Below are 21,654 nucleotides of genomic sequence, written 5' to 3'. Positions count from 1 at the left end.
AATTGAAGTCCAGTTGCAATTTGAGAGTGAAAAATATCGAAAAATCATAAAAATAAATTATTTAGTCCAGACACTTAGGCTCAATTGTATTTTAGGGAAAAAAAGTGCCTGAAATAAACTGTTACCTCATTTTAGGCCCTTGAGATTGATTGATTGATGATTTCTTCCTAGAGGGTAAGAATTTTACAAATATTATCTCAAAAAGGGTACAAAACTAAAGAAAATGAGTTCCTGGACTAAATTGTTGCTTTATTCCAGAAAATTGGGGTTTGAAATTTAAGAGTGAGAAATATCCAAACATTTTGGATATAAACACTTGGGCTCAATTATATTTTAGGGTAAAAAAAGTGCCTTAATATAAACTGTTACGTCATTTCAGGCTCTTATTGGGGTTGAATTCCTCTTAGAGGGTAAGAATTGTACAGATATCATTTTAAGAGAGTATAAATAAAAAATGAGAAAATGACTGCCTGGACTAAATTATTACTTTATTCCAGGCACTTGGGCTCAGTTATATTTTAGGGCAAAAAATTATGCCTAGAATAAATTTTTTTTTTTTTCAGGCACTTATTGGGGATGAATTTTCCTTAGAGAGTAAGAAATCTACAGATATTTTAAAAGGGTACATAACTATGAGAAAATGACTGCCTGGGCTAAATTATTGCTTTATTCTAGGCAATTGGGGTTGAGTGGTAATTTGAAGGTGAGGGAGGAATCTCCAAAAATCATGTTAATAAATTATTTAGTCCAGGCACTTGGGCTCAGTTATATGTTAGGGCAAAAAATGATGCCTAGAATAAATTATTTTTTATTTCAGGCACTTATTAGGGTTGAATTCTCCTTAGAGAGTAAGAATTATACAGATATTATTTTAAAAGGGTACAAAACTATGAGAAAATGACTGCCTGGCCTAAATTATTGCTTTATTCCAGGAAATTGGGATAGAGTTTTAATTTGAGGTTGAGAAATATCATTATCATACCGACTATTTTGTTTGTTACCATTTCTATTTAGAAAAAATTAATATTCATCGATCGATGAAACAGAGATTGGGAAGAATTTTAGGCATGGCTAGGGATGACTTGACGACTCATGAATTCACAAAATTCCATTCTTACAAGATCATTTTTAGTCGCAAAGTGTAAATATAAATAATAAATTTACTTAAAAAAACACAAAGATACAGTGGGTATAGTTTTTTCTTTAATATGTTATTTCTAGGAACCCTAAAACTTGCTCCATAACTATTGGTTTAAGCGCATCTATCCACCAGTAAGCATATGATTTTAACCAAGGGGCGCACTCAATAAAATGAGCGTACGAGGTTCTTGCTAATGTAGTTAAATTTTTTAAGAATTTATCATTTAACATGGCCAACATATTTTCTACGCTTTTTGCCTTGCGAAGTTGTAGCAACTTGTTTCCGAGTTTTATGGCGTCACCTAGTGTGTTACCTTTTTTTCTTCTTGAACCTAAAAAAAATGGTTTTTTGAAATATAATGATTTTTTTCCAAGCTTATTGTTTTAACTTGATGGATTATACTTTTTCGCAAAGTCGGTCAAAGTGGGCTTAACAAGTAAAATTATATCTAATCCGAGTTGTTTCTCAAACTCCAATAAAGGCCCAACAAAATTTCGGCAGTTCTTGTTTTCCATATTGAAGTCCGATATAGAATTTGGTTTTGGGCCTATAACCAGATGAAATACTAAAAGAATTTAACACATTTTTTATGTAAGTTAAGAGTTTGCTCCAAAAATTAAAAAAAAAAAAAAAAAACGTTTGTAGTGGCAGTCAGATGAATTTATTTAACAAAAACGTGTTTTTTGTGCGCAGTGGATTTTTATATTAAATAATACATATACTTACAATAACATATTGTCAACGTAACAATTATGTTACTTCTCATTTTATTAAAAATTTACTTAAAAGAATTTGTCTCTTTAAGCTAACTGACACTATTTAACAAGCATTCATATTTTTAAAAAATGCTCTACTAAAATTTATGCACGTTTAAGTTAAATTAAAATCCCGTATAGCGATGTTTTTATCGACATGAAATATTTTATAGACAAATTAGCATACTGCGTTAAAAAAATCTAAAAAGTAATAGCAAATAATATTACAATGCATAGGGAATTCATTAAGTTAAAATCGAAAGCATGATTAACTAAAAAATGCCACAAAATATAGAACTTATGATATCAAATAAGATCAATGAAGATTATGAAACTAGGAAAAAGGTACATTTAAAACTTTTCACTTTGTAAAATAATTTTGAAAGGTATATGTATATACAGGTTGGGAATCGATCATTACGATTTTACTAAATTCCTATTTGTAAATGGTCTTCATAACGTTAAGAATAAAAGTCATTTGTATATCGCCAGTCCCACTAATAAGACAGTAGTCAAATGTTAGTTGCATTTGTTACCATGCCATCAGCTGTTTCATTGCCGTCTATATCTATTTGACTGGAAATCCAGATAAAACCAATATGTTTACCATTTCTATTACATCTGCATTTTGAATAGTTATGAATTCTGGGTGTTCAGAACTATATTTCTAAAAGTATATAATGAGGTGAGACAGTCTGAAGCAATTAAGAATTTACTGGAAGATGACGTTTTCATTAAAGTAATAGCATGTAGTTCTGCTGTAAGTGTACTGGTATTTAAATATAATTGACAACTTTGTGAAAAATGTCTTGTGAAAAAGGCTGAGTTGGTATGTGATTTTTTTTTTGATCCGCCTGTAAAAATTATAATATGGTCGGACTAATTATTCTCAATAATGATGTAAAATTAATTTCTTATAATTTTGTGATGTCTGGATTCAATTTAGGTCGATTTATGTTTAAAACGGGAAGGATTTGGGTGTGCAGCAGCTTGAGGTATACTTGGGCGTTTAAAGTACCATTAAGAAAAGTGGTCCTATAATATAGTCGCCCAAGATACCAACCCAAACATTAAATTTTTAAGGATACTGAGTACAGAATTACAAAATTCTATTGTTCGTCACTGTTCCAGAAATATCCTGTATATGAAACATTGGTAATCATGTTTTTTTCCAAACTACTTTATAAAAGCTTTTACTTACCAACCGCAAGTTATAAAAATAACTACAAAATGTTTAAAACGCATTGCAGTTTTTAAAACATAGGTTTATTTTATCATACACAAAGAGTGTACCGAATATGAAAAATGTATTTTAAAAAATGGGTGTCTTAAATTATTATCCAGTACGCCTGTTTTTCCATAATAATACATTTTTTGTGGCTAATTAATACACGGTTATATTAATATACAAAATTTGTAATGTTTTCATTTTAATAAAAATTTTATTGTAAATGGGAGTGTCGAATAATAATAATTTTATTTTATTCATTTAATATAGATTCAGTAAAAAATCCTTTAGTTTCTTCTAAATTTAAATTGACATATTAAAGATATTCAGGTTCCAAGGTTTTTCTCTTTAAATACTTAATGTGAACAAGAATTAACGTGGCAGACTTTTACAGTAAAAAGAGACAATCGATCTTCCAATAGTATCTTAGTTAACTTTTACTTTTTTATGTAATCTTCTTTCCCAAGGTGGTGTTGACTTTTTAATACTGGAATGCGTAGGTACTAGAGGCGTATGAAAAACTAATTAAAACAATTAATTATCCAATATTATAGTATTAAAGCTGGCCGATTACAATGACATTTTCATTAATAAAAGTAATTGAATTTTTCGGCGCCAAAGGAAATTACGCGCAATTTTTTCACAGGCCTTCGTATAAACCTTTATTAAAAAAATAGGATTTCATTGAACTTTAATTTAATAAACAGCTGCTTTAATGCTTGCAGGTTCTGTGTACAATATGTATGTCAATATTTCAGCATAAAAAATTAGAGACAAAACATTTTAATTCATCAAAACCTTGCTTAAATCAAAATATTATATTGATTTTTCTTTACTCAACATTAGCCAAATCTATTGTAGCATTTTTACAATTCAAAAGGTGTGAATTAAAACAATCGATGCAGGAATATAGCAAATGATTTACCTACACACTTACACTGTTCAGCACGATCACTTACGACTAATACAAGTATTTATTTTCAACGTATTTACTTATTACTATTTATGTACGATTTAAATATCGCGCCAATATTTCGAACTGTACTGCACTTATATGTCAACTAACTCCCAATGGCGACGCAGCTCCTTATATACTTGACTGACCTTACACGATTCCGGAAGATTCGCTGACTTTCCACGCGTCTCCAGAGATGTCGTGCGGTGTATCCTGTTGTGTCATTCCGGAATGACTAATTATTGGTGGTATCCATCGACCCAGGAAGAAATTTCGGAGGATGTGGTTTTTTGCACACCATACCTTGTTCCGGACCAGCGCAAATACCACAAATAGATCTGTTGCATTTCCTGCATAAATGAGTACCTCTCGTCTCCTTTGTACAAACGGAATACACTCAATGATTGCTTACTTTCTGCTATTGAATTTGGAGGATCGACAAGTTCACGATTTACCTCGGAGATCTTCAATATTGACAGGCTTGAGTTCATCATTCGCGCTTTGAATTAAAGGTTCATCACAGATCCTTAGGCAATCGGATTTGATCCAATCACGTTTCCTAGATTCTCTTCACTTTCCAAGCAAGTATCATCAATAGACAAAGATGTATCAAGCTTAATTTAAAATACGAAAAGAGCTTCGTAAGGTGTTCTTTTAATATTTTGATGAAACGCTCTATTCTTCATGAGTTGTACAAATCTCAGACCATCACTCCAACATTCACTGTCAGTATCTTGCATCCAACTTTTTCGCATGTTTTCGGTGGCTTGTTTTCCATTGCCTTGAATTGAATAAATTGTCAAAACAGTGGGCTGCCATGGCAGTTGTGCATATAGGTCTCCTGATGGACCCGTCATGCCCCACTGGGGGTTACCAGAGCCCAACGGCCTTAGAGAAACCGATAAGGCTCTCTGGTCTGAAGGACTTAAGTCACTCGGTACACTGAAAGTGTTACCCATGTATTTGAACCTGGCGCGCGTGAGTGCTGGGCACTCCCCGACTACATGGTCAACGGTTTCATCCTCTTCACAGCACCATCGGCATTCCGGGTTGTCCGCAATACCGATAGTATGGAGATGGCTTCTTAAGTGCCAGTGACCGGTTAAAAGACCTGTCACTAGCCGAATTTCGCGTCTTTTCAGGCGTAGTAGATTTTTGGTGAGACAAGCAGAGGGCCCACCTATGTGCGCTTGGGCCTGTCTCATACCAGGGGACTCAGTCCATCTTCGGTGGGTCCACTTGTCCAGCAGATCCTTCATTGACGCGACCGCTACGCATTTGGCGATACCAACTATGGGTTCCGGCCCCATCGACACATTTGCGGATCCCAGTCTGGCAAGAGAGTCCGCTTCCTCGAATTCCATTGCCTTGATTTTGCGATTCTGATCAAATTCAGTCAATAACTTATAAGACTATTTATTATATGATTTGCAAGTTCTCTTTCATTTTCATTATAAATTGTACGCTACTTTCAGGCCTCGTAATATTATAAACTTAGTCAAATGATCCTGGTAAACAAGTAAACAGTCTCCATCAGGATCAGATTGGTAATCAATCAAATCTACTTGACAAAAAGGTAGATTAAGAAGATCGTGGAGAGAAATAAACTGTTCAACGGAAAATAGAGGTCTACAACTACAACTACATCCTAACTTGACACCTTTGCTGGAGTATTTTTGATCGGCCACAGTATTTTTTAAATGTAAGGGCAATAACGAGTAATTTTAGATATTTTTCTTTCATGTAATAAGTACTAGACACCATAAAATAAACTTATTAGCCTTTATTGCTTGATACCCATTTTATATACAAAATAATATATTTATTTGAACCATTGTTTTAAATTCATTATAAAGTTTATTCTTTTGTATATTGGAAAACTGTGAAAAGGAACATATTGAAAATTCGACAATACAGGAAATTGTAAAATATAATTGTAAGACGTGACTTTATTTTAATTATTATTTTATGTGGTTTTTGTCAACCATCAAAAATGATTGAAAAAGGCAACGATAACTGATGGGAATGTTAAGGGTGGACATGTAAAGTTAAGGGCTATCTTTAGGTTTTATGTCTTAAGAGGTTCTTTGAAGATGACAGAAATAAGCGGGAATAGCACTTATATGGGTAAAAAGGTCTCTTCGGAGAAAGTTATAATGTGTGGGAATATTGGTCTCTGCAAAATCTCAAACGCATAGGCGATGACGGATCTTTACCAAGATTCTTAAAAGGGATATTTCTAAGATGATCCTTTTTAGAATTCAGTTCGACGGTAATTTAACCCAAAAACAGTCGCGCTTTTCCCTAGTGTTTGTGGTTAGTGCCTTTAATGAATTCATTATACCTGTCATATTATAAAGGTGGGAGTTTTTACTGGGCAATATTTTCCCTTATGTTTTTTCTATTATTTTAATCATTATCAGTAGAATGAGAGTAAAATTTAAATGCGCATCCTTCCGTGCTAAGTGTACTCAAATGATTTTTGTGATATTTAAAAATTACGTTAGCAGGTCGTGAGAAAATCATTTTGTTATCAAAGGTTTTTATTATTAATAAGGTTTACATTTAATCAACTTTAGTAGTATTTGCGTAACATTTCAGTCAACATGCAAGATGGTTAAGAATGAAGTACAAACATAAAATTCCTAAGTGGATTTTTTTTTAGAGAGTTTCCTTCCAACTTGCTAGTTTTATAAATTTAACATATAATTTAAAACCATATTTGTGAGACTTGGATTTATTGTAATGCTTTAAACGGCATGACACAAAACAGTATGAAACTCTATAGCTGGTATTAGGGTTTATGCTAGGGATGTTTAAGTAGTGTCCAACATCTGGCGTGGTACATTTTTGTCTTAGAGAAAAAGGAACTGAGGCTTGTAAACCACTTATTATAATACGGTACCCATAAAATAACTTTTGAAAAATTTTTCGTTACCTAAATCAGTTGACCCGTAAACGCCTCGGTGACAAGTAGTGTCTGTGTCTTGGGTCCATATGGTGTCTGGCCGGGCAATTAGAGAGAAATACAAGGTGAGGGTTTTTCACAGAGCATTATTTTATCTAAATTAGTTTATTAAATAATTCAAACGCTTTGGAGATTTTACCATAGCTTCGGTTTTGTCTTTGTCGGAAAAAAAAGCAAAAGAGAAGAAAAAAATATAAAGGATAGCCAACAAAAGTGAACATCCAATTTGTGTAATGAGTTACTATATGAATAGTATATAGTACCTTTGTTTTTAGAAAAAGAAGCATTTGCTAAAGAAACACGTGTCGGCATGTAATTCCTTAATTTATTCTGCTTCCTATACTATTAGTACCTCTCATTTTACTATATATAAAGCAGAGATTTCATTGACTCAAACAACTTAAAAATAATAATAATAAAAGCTAGTTTTTGAAGAAATGCATATGACTGTATTATATATTATAAAAAATGTAAGCATTAATGTTGCTGTGGCTAACTGATGGCATAATAGTTTCTTAGACTGCACAAATAAATTGCATGCATGTCGTTAGGATATCTAATTGGTATATTCATATCTATCAGGAATATCTTATATCTCACTACACTTTTGGAATAAAAATTCGACTTTCTTGACCTTAAGAGAATGAATTTTAGTAATTTCTTACTAGAACCTAAGATATTCACTTGCCAATAAGAAATAAAATATTTTGTCTCTTACAGGCACTCCTAAAATAAAAATTCAAATTTTTTTACTTTTCGTGAGTGAATTTTAGTCATTTCTTCACAAAAGCCTGAAAGTATCTTCAGAGTAGTAAATAAATCAATCACTGCAAAATATTGACCACTATAGAACCTAATAATATATTTACTTATCAATACGAGACAAGAGATTTTGTTTCTTATAGACACTCTTGGAATAGAAATTTTAATTTCGTTACGTTTAGTAAATGAATTTCAGTCATTTCTTTAGAAAAGACTAAAAGGGTCTTTAGAATAGTCCATGAATCAATAATTACAAACTATTGACTACAGAGACTACAGAGACAAAATATTTTGTCTCTTACAGGCACTCCTAGAATAAAAATTCTAATTTCTTGACTTTAGGGAAGGAATTTCCTCAGAAAAGCCTAAAATGGTCTTTAAAATAGTCCACAAAACAATAATTGCACAATTTTAACTACAAAAATCCAAGACATTCAGTTTTCAATAAGTGAAAAATTTTTTTGTCTCTTACAGGCACTCCTGGAATAAATATTCCAATTTCTTGACTTTTGTTTAGTGGATCTTAGTCATTTCTTCAGAAACGTCTACATGGTAGTCCAAAAATCAATAATTGTAAAATGTTGACTATTAGAACCCAAGATATTCACTTGCTAATAAGAGACAAATTATTTTGTTTCTTAAAGGCACTCCTCGAATACAAATTACAATATCTTGACTTTTAGTGAATGTTAGAGCCAGTAAATAGTTTGAGGAAACAATTTGTGTGACATTTCATAGATTAAGAGAAATTTCAGTTTAAGATGCAATGCACATGTTTTTCCCAATCAAAAGTTTATGATTTTATTGATGGTATAACGGAAGGTCTTGTGATCCCTTGTCTATTAATTTATGACCGAAGACACGTGTTTCACAGGGGCTCAGTCGAATGGCCTTTGAAGCACGTATTGGGTTAGATAAATGTGTTTTGCTTTTGAGAAAACGGAATTCCAACTTTTAGTATCGTTACGGTTTCGACAGCCATCGAAAGCCAATATTTTTCTCGACGGGTTCTTTTTCGAATTTCGAGGCTTTGCTTGCTGAATATTTAACTTACCATTAATTATTATCTATCTTTTTTGTTGTATATACTTTTCAACGTTACTTGTTTTCCTAATTTGGTCAGTTTAAGAAATTAAAGGATTGTGTTTAGAAAAACTGCCTTTTATTTCAACCGAACCGACGTGTTGCTGAGACGGGTAGTTTTGGTGACGCGACAGTGAATAAATTTTACTCGTTTTTTTAGAAAAGACGAAACGGGTCTTCAGAATAGTCCAAAATATAATAATTTCAAAATTTTGACTACTAAGATCGAAGATATTCACTTGTCAATAAGAGACAAAATATTTTGTTTCTTACAGGCACTCCTGAAATAAAAATTCAATTTCGTTATATTTAGTAAATGAATTTTAGTAATTTTTTCAGAAAAGTCTGAAAGTATCTTCAGAGTAGTTAATAAATCAATAACTACAAAATTTTGACTACCAGAACCTAAGATATTCACTTGCCAATACAAGATAAAATATTTTATTTCTTACGGGCACTCCTAGAATAAAAATTTCAATTTCGTTAGTTACGTTTAGTAAATGGATCTCAGTCATTTCTTCAGAAAAGACTAGAAGGGTCTTCAGAATAGTTCATAAATCAATAATTACAGACTACTGACTACTAGAGAACCCAAGATATTCACTTGCCAATAAGAGACAAAATATTTTGTCTCTTACAGGCACTCCTAGAACAAAAATTCTAATTTCTTGTCTTTTAGTGAAGGTATTTCCTCAGAAAAGACTAAAATGGTCTTTAAAATACTCCACAAAACAATAATTGCACAATTTTGACCACAAAAATCCAAGACATTCAGTTTCCAATAAGAGACAAAGTATTTTGTCTCTTACAGGCACTCCTGGAATAAATATTCCAATTTCTTAACTTCTATTAGACTTTAGTCATTTCTTGAGAAACTTTTACAAAAATCTTCAGTGTATAAGTTTCTGTTTACATTTACTTCAGTTTATAGTTCATAAATCAATAATTGCAAAATTTTGATTCCCAGAATCCAAGATATTCACTTGCCAATATGTGCCTGTAAGAAACAAAAAAATATTTTGTTTCTTACAGGCACTCCTAGAATAAAGCTTCCAATTTCTTGACTTTTAGGGAATAAATTTTAGTCATTTCTTAAGAAAAGACTAAAAGAATTTTCAGTAGTTCATAAATTAATAATTGCAAAAATTTGACTACTACTGCATATCTTAGGCATATTCAGGAAATTAATTTATTTAGTTAAGTGAGAGACATTATAATTAATCTTAAAAACAAAAGTAGCACAGATATATTTGGTCTTAGTGTAAAAATCGTAAAATTTGTAGTAAATTAAAAAAGAAAGTCTTTGTTTGAGTGAAGGTATCTTTCCATGTATATTAAAAAAAGCTGTACTTATACCTATCTAGAAAAAGAAAATCATGATGCACCAGAAAACTGCAGACCAATCTACTTTCTCCTCCGAATAATCTTTAAAATTCTAGAGAAAGCTATGGCAAAGCAATTAGTTCAGTATTTTGAAACTAATCATTAATTAACGAAAGTCAATTTGGATTTCGAAAAAATAAAAATACTGTTTTGGGTATCCTTGACTTAATTTCAAGTAACTCAGGGCTCTGTTCTAGGTCCAACAGTATTTACCAATAGCTGATTCAGATCCTGACTTTACTCTTTTTGCCGATGACACCACAATATCTGTCAGTGCCGCCGCTTTACGGTCCTCCAATTGAAATTCAGCTTAAGCACTCAACAGAGGGCAGAAACCTGGTTTAGCTCGAATAATCAGCTTCTCGATAAATATATTATCAAAAGGGTAGTTTTTTTTAAACCAGAGTACTGGAAACTTTCAACTCATTACCCGATGAAACCAGGTTTCTAGGAGTTCTTGTTGATCTCCGTCTCTAATGGGAGGCTCACATTTCTATTGCGTCCAAACTATCGAAGAACAATAAAGCGACTAGAGTATAATTCAAAAAATATAATGAAAAGATAAACAAGAAGGGAACTCAACAATCTCGACCGCATTAATAAGATTTTGCGATAGTTTGTAATTTAAGTTAATCATCGATAATGTTCGCTTTACACTTATTAGTAGACGAAACAATGAGTCACTTTCAGTACGCAATGCAAAATGAAAACATTAGCAAACAGATATCAAATTACTCAGAATTTTCAGAACAAAGCAGTATTGTTCTACTAGTAAATATATCGCAGTTTTATAGCCCATAAACTCGAAACCACGTAAACAAAATGCAGCGATATTCGAAACCCTTGTCGATAATATTTTCCGCTAACCTAATCTTCCAGAACCATCTACGACGTAAGCAGAATCGCTATTGACTTGAAATGCCACATTAGCAGTCTCAACCATATAAAATGCCTTGGTGTTCAGTTAAATTATTATTATCTATATTATAAGACTAAATTTCTTTTAACATTATTAATTCTTCCTTTGATAATTATTTGTAAGGAAAATAATTTAATAAGCGTTTTACAATAACAAAATCTAGGCTATTGTGACTTAACTTTTTAATAATTTTTCGTTATTTTTATAAATCCTCATTTACGAGGAGAGTCATTTCGTCTTAGAGACCTTCTGACACATCCCTTTACAACAAAAGAGATTAAAAATCATTCTACATTTTTACATAATAATTACATGATATTATGTTTTATTACAATTAAACAGTCACCTTGTCAAGATCCTACATTTTCTTATTCTCCTTAATGACATGCTGGAAAACTTTTCGCCAATTCTTTGCAGGGTCACTTCCTTAATAGCGTGATGAAATTGACATCGTTTAGTTTAAGAGTCGTATTTTTTTACTTGCATTCGCACCAGTTCTATAGCATTTAGTTTATGATATAGCTGTATAGGTGCAGCCTAATTATACAAACTTTTTTGCTAAAGTTAATGTTGCTGGTTGTTCTTTTTGATCAAATTAAGTTCAAATTAAATACGTTCTATGATTCATTGTTTTTCTTTAAGATGGCATTGGTATGTTCTCTATGTGCCGTGAATGATAGCTTGAGTTATCCATAAGCATGAAGAATCAGTCGGAAGAATCATTTTGTCCAAATAGTCTTGATGGATGAAAACTTCAATCCAGGAAATCTTCTTTTAAAAATTCGCTTTCGTATTTTATATTCCTTTTATATTATACTCTTGCCTTTTGCTAAAGGCGCTTAAAAAGTCTTGAAAACTTGATGGGTACTAATAAAAAAATCAAAACTTCATTGATATTTTTTTTCCCTTTATCCCTGATAAAGTACTTTCGGTTGAACTTTCTTCCAGAAAAACTTTATATTGTCTAAAAATCTCCCTCGAGTTTTCTAGTTATTTCTAAAAATTTACGTAGGTAAGGTAGGGATTTATGTCTTAAAATTAAAAAAAAAACAATTTTTTTAAAATTGTACATTTGATATTTTATTCAAAGACTTCTTTTGGTTTTCTTGGAAGATTCCACCTCACCGGCTACAATCTTTTGGTGTAATGATTTGAAAACGTTCAAAATTCCACTCGTTCGGGAAGGTTTTTTTATAGTTTCTTAAGTTTGTTCAAGATAATATACAAATTTACTCAATATCTCATTGAAGATTTTGGTTAGGTGAACGTTGATTAGGTGAGCCTTTGATCGCATCAAAGTCGCTGGATTGTGCTTAAAAATCTATAGTATCACATAGTTATACATGGATCGAATCTAGGACAACTACTGTTCTTGCTTTTTTTAATTATCTACCTCATGGTACAATAATCTTATTTTCATGTGTGTATGTTTAGTCTAGGTTCTAAGATCACTTGATTGCCTTTCTTTATTCTTTAAGTTAACTCCAACCTCTCGACGTCTCATGATTGTATTAATACTTTCTTATTTACAGGTCCCACAAGTGGCCCTTTGATAAGGGTGTCTAACTTACACACTTTTAACTAAATACGAAACATGCAAGACTCGAAAGATTTAAGAGTAACTTTAGGATAAACATAACGCGTGGGAAAAGACCACATTTTTTCAATGGGTTCTTTCATTTTTAGTAGTATAAATAGGGCTTGCGCCCTTTTAATTAGTTAGTTAATTCTTAGAAGTGAAAGTGACCGAATCTCCGTGTTTTGTAACTTAAACCCAAGGCCGTCTCTAGCGCCGGGGCAGGCTGCTTCTTAGGGGCGGAAAAATGCTTGACAAGAATTTCGAGATGTTTGCAGTTGCTGAATAATAAATGAAAAAAAATCGTTCTCAATCAATCAAAATTCCCTTTTCCCTATTATTTCTGTAGTAATTATAATTTGATATTTTTTTCTTTGCGGCCGAATTGCCACATAGTAATGCCTCCTGATATTGCCGCTCCATGACCGTGCGCTTCGCATCAAATTTGACAACGTTATGGCAGAGCACCTTAGACGCATCCAGAGTAATAAAAACTTGAAACGGTTTCCCCACTATTTGGGCCCAATTATTCAAAATGAGATAATCTCGCTAATTTCGACAGAAATCAATAAAATTATTTTATCTGACATACGAAAAAATACGTATTTTTCAATCATACTGGATGGTACCCCTGATGTTGCGCATAAAGAACAATTATCAATCATAATTAGATTTGTGGATGTAATGAATGACTTAAAGAAGATAAGAATAAGCGAAAATTTTCTAGGATTCTGCCAGATTACTGACGTAACAGGCGAAGAGATATCAAATTTTGAGACCGAAAAATTAAAGGAATTAAATTTGGATATTTATAAATTGCGAGGACAAAGCTATGACAACGCAGTCAATATAAAAGGCAAAAATAAAGGAGTGCAGCGCCAAATTTTAAATATAAATCCTCGAGCTTTTTATGTGCCCTGCACTGCATATTCTTTACACCTTTTTTTTTTGAAACAACAAACTTTTTTGATTTAGTACAAGAACTATATGTATTTTTCTCTTCTTCCACCAACCGTTGGGATATTTTTAAAAAAACATTGCAAACTACTGACACTAAAAGCTTTATCAGATACTAGGTGGTCAAGTAGAATAGATGCCTTAAAACCACTCAGGCACTGTCTTGAAGATGTGTGTAACGCTTTGGAAGATTTGAGAGATAATGCAAGTAAGGTTATGTCTGCGAGGAATCAAGCAAAAAATATTTTAGAAAAAATAATAAGTTACAAATTTATATGCTCGCTGGTAATGTGCTATAAAATACTTGAAAGGGTCAACGTTGTCATGTGATGAAAAGTTCAGCGATCTATTAGATGAAGCAAAGAAAATTGCCCAAGATGTTGAAGCGGAAACAGAATTTCCTGTAACCCGAATTCGAAGGAAACGTCAATCATTTAGTTACGAAGTAATAGAGGTAAATGTCGTCAATCCAACAGACAATTTCAAAATTAATTTATATTTTTATATGCTAAACGTTTCTATTAATTCAATCAAAGACAGATTCGATTTGATGAACAAAGTTAATAAGCCATTTTCATTTTTAAACTCTCTATTTGAGCTTTATCCGGATCAATTGTTGATGAAATGCTGCCAAGATCTATATCTACTTCTCACGGATGAGGCAAGAGATGAAAAAGACATAAATGGTGACGACTTATTTAGTGAAATCAAAGTGATACGCACTTTCATAAAATCGGAGGCTAGCGCAGAAAAATTACTTAAATGTTTGGGAGTTGGGGGCTTGGCTTCAAATTTTCTAAACCTGACCATAGCTCTCAGAATATATTTAACGTTACCAGTGTCAGTGGCAGAAGGAGAGAGATCCTTCCGCAAACTTAAGTTGATAAAGAACCATCTGAGATCTACGATGTCAAATGAGAGACTTTGGGTTTGTCAAATCCACCCTTGTCAGGGGCGGTGTGGACAATACTTGCCTCGGGGCGCCTCATACCTTATAGACGGCACTGCTTAAACCATTATTATTATAGTAGTAAAAAAAATTCGTGTATTAATTGTCTTTAGCTGCGTCCTTTTGACCACTAATCAAAGAGCACACAATACTTTTTATTAAATACCTCTCTAGTGCTCTTGAATATAATTTACTGTTTGCAGATGATTTAAAGCTCTATGCCAGGATTAATATAATGGACGATTACGCTTTTCTACAAAAGAAAATTAATATTCTGCATAGTTGGTGTGATAACAGTAAACTAGAAGTAAACGCATAATTAAGATATAATTATTATTTTCTGTCACATATTCAGTCCATCGTGTCGTCTGCTAGTAGGGCTTTGGAGTTCATAATACGCAACTGTAAACGATTTGATAGTGCGTTGTATACCTAAAGGTACTGTAGTATTCTTTAATTAGTTGAAAGCTTGATTATTTTTGTTTAATTTGCTATCCTATCTATCAAGTTTATGTTGATGCACTGGACAATGTTCAAAGAAGATTTTTAAAATATGGCATTTATCTAGAAGGCAGGTTTAATAATGGTGTTTTGCTATAATAAGTTAATATTCAATCTAAAGTTATTAAAGATCCTCATTTGTCTTAGTGTGTTGTATTAAATAGTTCGTAGTCTTGCTTTTGGATGATAAATTTTGCATATGCCACAAATCTCCATTTTCTTCCTTTATACAGGGTGTTTTTTATATATTGCGACAAAATTCAGGAAAGTGTTCTTTGGATAAAAATTCGCAAAAAAGTTCCTATAAACATAGGTCCTAAACCTTTTAGATTTTGAGCTACACGGTGGTAAAGTTTTAACAAAAAAATGATTTTTTTTCGATAACTTAAATACCCCTGTAGATATTTGTCCAAAGATTGGTATACAAGGTCTGTGTATCCAGAGCCATTTACCAACATACTTTTAACATTTTTATGTTCTCCAGTGGCGTGTGTGCGGGTTTTCCGCTGAATACTTTTATAAAGAAAAATGGTACGCCACAGGTTTTTCTTGTATTAAAAAATATTTTTAAATTTCTCGTTTTATTTGCAACATTTTTGATCCCTTGGACTTTGTCCGTTAAATGCACGGTTATATCTACAGGGGTATTTAAGTTATCGAAAAAAAATCATTTTTTTGTTGAAACTTTACCACCCTGTAGCTCAAAATTTAAAAGGTTTAGGACCTATGTTTATAGGAACTTTTTTGCGAATTTTTGTCCAAAGAACACGTTCCTGAATTTTGTCGCAATATATAAAAAACACCCTGTATATTTCGGACGTACACTAACATTTTTAATGATAAAAAATACAATTGCTAAACACTTCCGAGTGAAAATATGCTAAACACACCTCAATTAAAATTGACAAATATGATAAAAATATCAATCCTTTGGATGTTTTAGTTAGTTTAAATCTAATTCCTTGCATGTTGAAGTACAATGTAATATACCACACTATAACCAATAACTTACAATGCATTTTTTATGTCAATTACCCTGCACGTGTATTTAAATGATAACTCAGCATATTATCTGCTTACAGGGTATTATACAAATAAAAAGGATGCGTGTGCACTAATATAAACGTATGATAATAAATTTGTCCATAAAATTTCGCCTAATAGTAAGAACTCTCCTGTGGCAGATCACCAATCTACTTTGACCTAAAAATAAGAAATAACTTTATTAACTAAACATTCGCAGGTATTTTGGGTCACAATAAAACAATTGTATATAAATAATTAAATAAATGCGTAATCTATAGAATTGATCAAACGTGCTGCTAGTTGAAAACCATGACAACCTTCAAACAACTTAGTGTCTGTCAAGTTTAGTATTTCTTTCATGTCGACTCTTGAGCCATCAACGGATAAATGATCCAGGAATACCAGATTATTAAGTAAGTGTTACTTTAAATATTTATAACTATTTTAGTTCAGTATTTTTTGTAAATATTATATTAATTTGTAATTGTTTTCAAAATGGTTTGTCTAACATAAAACTCAAGAAATCATCTTAAAACCTTCAAGCCACAATTTCTGTTTATACCGGAAATTACTCTGATTTGAATATTTAATTTGTATCTGAATGATGTCACGATGAATCTTTAACTTGAATTTGTATTAATAAAAAGAAAAGATGTTGACGTGTTTCATAACCTGGGTGATTGAGCAATTTACGACCCAACAATTATTAAAAATATACTATGGTGCTATTACGGTATAATCATTTTTATATTAGTCTAAAATGTTTTTACTTTATTCCTATATTAAATAAATAAAATCTACGATAATTAACAATACTTTTTTAAAGCTGTATACCAAATTACCTTTATTAATTCAGGAACGTGGACGTTTATCGTCTAATCGACATTTTTAATTTTAAATTTATTAATTTAAAAATTCAATTTTTTACTTAAGTATATAAAACTGTTTATATTAGTCCGTCAAGGTGCGTAGTATAGTTTATAAAAACATAGGTCTGTCACCCGAATCACGAACTGTTTAGTTTTTAAAAAACAATTTGCAAGGTATTATCATTGGGAATGTATTGTAAAGAGAAAACATCTTAGTTTTGAAAATTACCACGAATTGTTAGTTTAAGACTGATATAAATAGTTGTAGTTTTGGGCGAATAAATCAGTATTGAATTCTACAATCAAGTGGTTCTTTACTCAACCTATTACGGCCAAGCCACCCGTGCCTGTAAACCTATAGTGAGGCTGCTATAGGGTAATAGGGAATTAAAAAGGTTTAAAGGAACCCTCCCTAAATCTTTTCATTTATTGTACAACTGTCATATTTTTGACATAACCTATCTAAAATTATTTATAGAAAGGGTACAAGATAGCCATCAAGCGGCAATAAACCATTGGCATTACATTTTTTGGTAACGAGTCTTTAATGGTTTCATTTATCGAGTTTATTTAATAGCGCAACTGTTATTATTAGTAATTAATTTACATTATTAGGAGCCGATTTTACATTGTAGTATTAACTAGGGACTTCTAAAGATACAGATGTAATAAACAATGAAAGTTTTGATAACAGGTGATGTTATCAACTGAATTCAAAAGCCACTAAGAAGAGTTATTCATTTTAGTCATTCATTTTCATTTCATTTTTTCTAAAAATAATGTTTGTCAAGGAAAGGCGATATCCAAGCGATTTACTGTACAAAGAAAACTGCTAATAGATATTCACCAAATCTTTTCTTTTAAGATGCTAACAAGGCAACACAAAAAGAGGACCGAACTACAAAACATTACACACGATCACAATACTAGACATAAAAATAATAAGATAAATAAAACTGACAGGACATATAAAAGAATTGGGCAAAGATCCCTACAATTCTTGGGACCACATGTATACATACCGCTTCATTCCACAGAACTTACGAAATATTTTATATATTCCATCTTTTAAAACAGGCCTAAAAAATGGTTACTGGAGCAAGGTAGAACAGCTTGCATAAAGTATATAAACTTATATAGATTCTAAACCTAATTAACAAAAATAATCAAGACAATTTTGAAGTTAGATAATAGTGAATATTGGGATCAATGCATGAGAATTCGTTCATTGTATTACGGGGGTAAGGAAAGAAAAAAGAAAAAAAAAAGAAAGAAAAGGGAAAAAGAAGGGAGAAACTACAATAAAATTTTGATATATAGACTTACCGCTAACATAAACATTCATTAAGTGGGATAGATTAAAACAGGAAAAATAATCCCTAATATAATGGGGCACTCATTTATTATTAATATAAAGTTTGCTTATTGTTGTATATATTAATGCTATTATTAGGTATTGGGTAAATTTAAGTTATAACTCTAAACCCACGCACAAACCACTGGTTTCAGTGGGGTTTACTTATTATTTATTTCTTTACACGCTTTAGAATTAAGGAAAGTAATATAGGTTAAATTGTAATTTGGAAATAAATAAATAAATAAATAAAAAATAAATTAAAAAAAAAATTTTTTTTTAGTCGACTCACTGATTATTATATGGGGATAATAGAGATTTGATTGGTTTTATTTGGAGTCCATTGGTATGAAAAAGGGTTTCATTGTCTAATTTCCAGACAATTCAAAGGTCGATGAAAAAACTTTCCTGGTCTAGAAAAATATTCTATATTTTTTTAAAATCTTATAAAATTTTTTTTACGATTTAAATTGAATAAAATATTAGAAATACGTTTGTTAGTTCTTGGATATCAATTGGTCTTTCTAACAATCCAACGATCCTAACTAAACACACTATAAGAACTACCTGTCCACGTTTTATTCCCATGCTTTTAACCAATTATTTTTTCACTACTTTCTTTAACCAACGTTAAAATATATCCAGCAACTTGAAGGACGCTATTTTATCATTACGTAAATCAAAAAGTGTTTTTTTATCACTGTATGAAAATATGTTTAAATATTTTAATTACGCTTACATTTACTAAATAAAAACAATTTTTATTTATAATTTTAACCGGTACGCTTCTTAATTTTTTACAATTTTATAAGTTGCTGAAAGTACCCTTGTTTATATGGAAAAAAGTCTTATTTTGACTTCAACAGAATACGCTCTTAAAATATTTGCACCGATTTTTATAACACCCTGTATATATAAGAAATAAATTCAAAAGTCGTAGTTCTGCCACTTGGAACCACTTGAAAGAACCCTTAGTGTCCCTATAAATCTCAAATGTTTAGTGCATTACTATAAGGGTATTCCATTAGTCGTTATAGTATCAAATTACGTTGCTTGGTTCCCAAGATAAGGTGTTGTGGTTTGACTTAATTTTGACATACCTATATAAAAATATATAATTAAAGGTGCATCATCATAATGAATTAAATTGTCCGCACTAATCAGAAATTACTTTTAACTTACTTAACACTTTTTTGTCGATAAATGTAAGCACTATATAGTCGCGTGTTAATACTCAGTGGGCAAAGTACTTCTTCAAGTAAGCAACCTGCTATTAATTATTTTATAATTTCTGTATATTTATGAAACTTTGTGTATTTTTTAAGAATATCTTTTCTTGAGTATATATCTACATTCTGGAATGTTAATTTTAAATTACTGATGATGGCCCATAGCCAAAAGCACCAGGCAAAATGCGTATTTTAATTTATTTCGACTTTGCCGATAGTCAGTTGACGAAGTCTATATTACTAAAATTTTATCTAATGAATTAGTTAATTGCATTCTTAAGAGTTCTGTTGCTGAATAATCACTTTATAAATCTAAATACCTTATTAAATTTTCTCCTGATAAATAACCGAGTCACGCGACTCGCTATTGCTTAAATTTTATTTTAATTTCATATTTCAGATAAAATTATAAAATAAATAAAGTTTTTGAAAAACTATCTAATAACTATGTTTAATTTTATTGAAAAATATTAAGAAAAAACATAAAACTAAATAAAATACAGCAGACGTAAGACATTTTATTACCCTATGGAACCCGATATCGGGATCAAATGTTTAGAAACGTTGACGTGGTTTCAGTGAATTTTTAGTTTATTTTCTTTAAGAGTCAAACCTAAAAAGTCACTTAATAATCATAATATTCATAAATTATCTTTTGAAGAACTTTTTACTTGGGTCAGTTAATCTGTAGGCTGGTTAGTGAAAAGTAGTGCCTACGTCTCGTTTTTATATTGGTGTTTTGTCAAATATTTGCAATAAATTACAAGGTAAGGGTTCTTACATAGCATTAATAAGTAATTCATTAATTATGGTTTGTGGACTAATGTCACCGGCAGCGGCATCATTCTTACATTATATACTGTAATATTCGGATACATGACTTTAATTACATATACTTACAATATTGTATATTTACAATCAAAAGATAAAATAGTTGCTCACGAATTCTTTATCTTTTTCAGGAAGTCATACTTTAGTATTGATATTTGTGTAAACTTTGCATTATTAATTTGATGTTTATGGTCTTATCTTAATGTTATGTTGATTTATGCTATCTTGATAGAATTAATAATACTCCTATCAAAATTTTTCGAGATTTTCTATATTGTTTTATGTGTAATATACCTACCCACAATAATACTATTTGAACATACATATATACCTATATTTTTATTATCATAATTTATTAAGTACTAAATAAGTGCTAATTAAGTACTATCTAAAACATTAATATTTATTTTTTTTTAGTTAATTAAAACATTTTAATTTTTTCCATCAAAATGTATTATCTTGTTTCACAATTGAGCCAGCAAAGTGGCCCAAGTGCAAAAAAGGAGTTTTGAGATAATTGACATTATAAATATTTTTATAAAAAGTCAAACGGAAATTTGTATCGTAAAAGATTTATTTATTATAAGTTTACAACTTTAATAATAATAATATGGCACATAACATTATATTGGAACAAAATAATTTCAAAAAACATTATTTTTCTGTAAAAAAAACCAGTTGGGCCACTCTGCCCTTTAAAATTATTAAAAAAAAATCAAATTATAGCACTTGAGCCTCAACGTCTTGTTCTTGTGTCGCAATATCTTCATAAACAGCATTCTCACAATTGGTTGTCAAATTATTATAAAATTCATGGGCGATTGGGGGTATATACCACAGAAGTCCTTAAAGGTCTTTATACTTCAATTTTTCGATAGGTCGGCCTCTGGGATACAAAACATCTAACTGGAAGGCATCCTGTCTCATCTGTTAAAGCTCTGTGAGTTTTTTAGTGACATTCACATTGTAGAAAAGAGCGGCATCATTATTAGAATATTTGAAATAAATATTAAAAGGTTCCTCGGATTTAAACTTTAGCCACTGAATTTTTAGCCATTCGACTTTTACATTTTCTTCTCCTTTTTTTCGATTGGTTAAAAGTTTTTCCAAATTCACTGTACTTCTAAAGTCACCACTTGTCATCTTTACTACTTTAAATTTATTGGTC

At 31.1% G+C, this 21,654-nt stretch overlaps 1 protein-coding gene across 4 annotated transcripts in view; it reads left to right on the top strand.

Annotated features, from left to right (window-relative positions):
* Positions 1-16,474: 16,474 nt before the first annotated feature.
* The window catches only part of LOC126737113 (uncharacterized), a 59,286-nt gene continuing 54,106 nt past the window's right edge, over positions 16,475-21,654 (top strand). For 2 of the 4 annotated variants that reach the window (XR_007660884.1, XM_050441846.1), the window contains exon 1: positions 16,478-16,616. The gene's annotated coding sequence lies outside the window, so the exon portion shown is untranslated. Of the gene's footprint in view, positions 16,617-21,654 lie in introns of all 4 variants that reach the window. The other 2 variants (XR_007660883.1, XR_007660882.1) reach the window with 2 other exon arrangements.

The sequence above is a fragment of the Anthonomus grandis genome, chromosome 6 (assembly GCF_022605725.1).
Source record: "Anthonomus grandis grandis chromosome 6, icAntGran1.3, whole genome shotgun sequence".
Lineage (NCBI taxonomy): Eukaryota > Metazoa > Arthropoda > Insecta > Coleoptera > Curculionidae > Anthonomus > Anthonomus grandis.
This window is presented reverse-complemented; position numbering and strand designations above follow the sequence as displayed.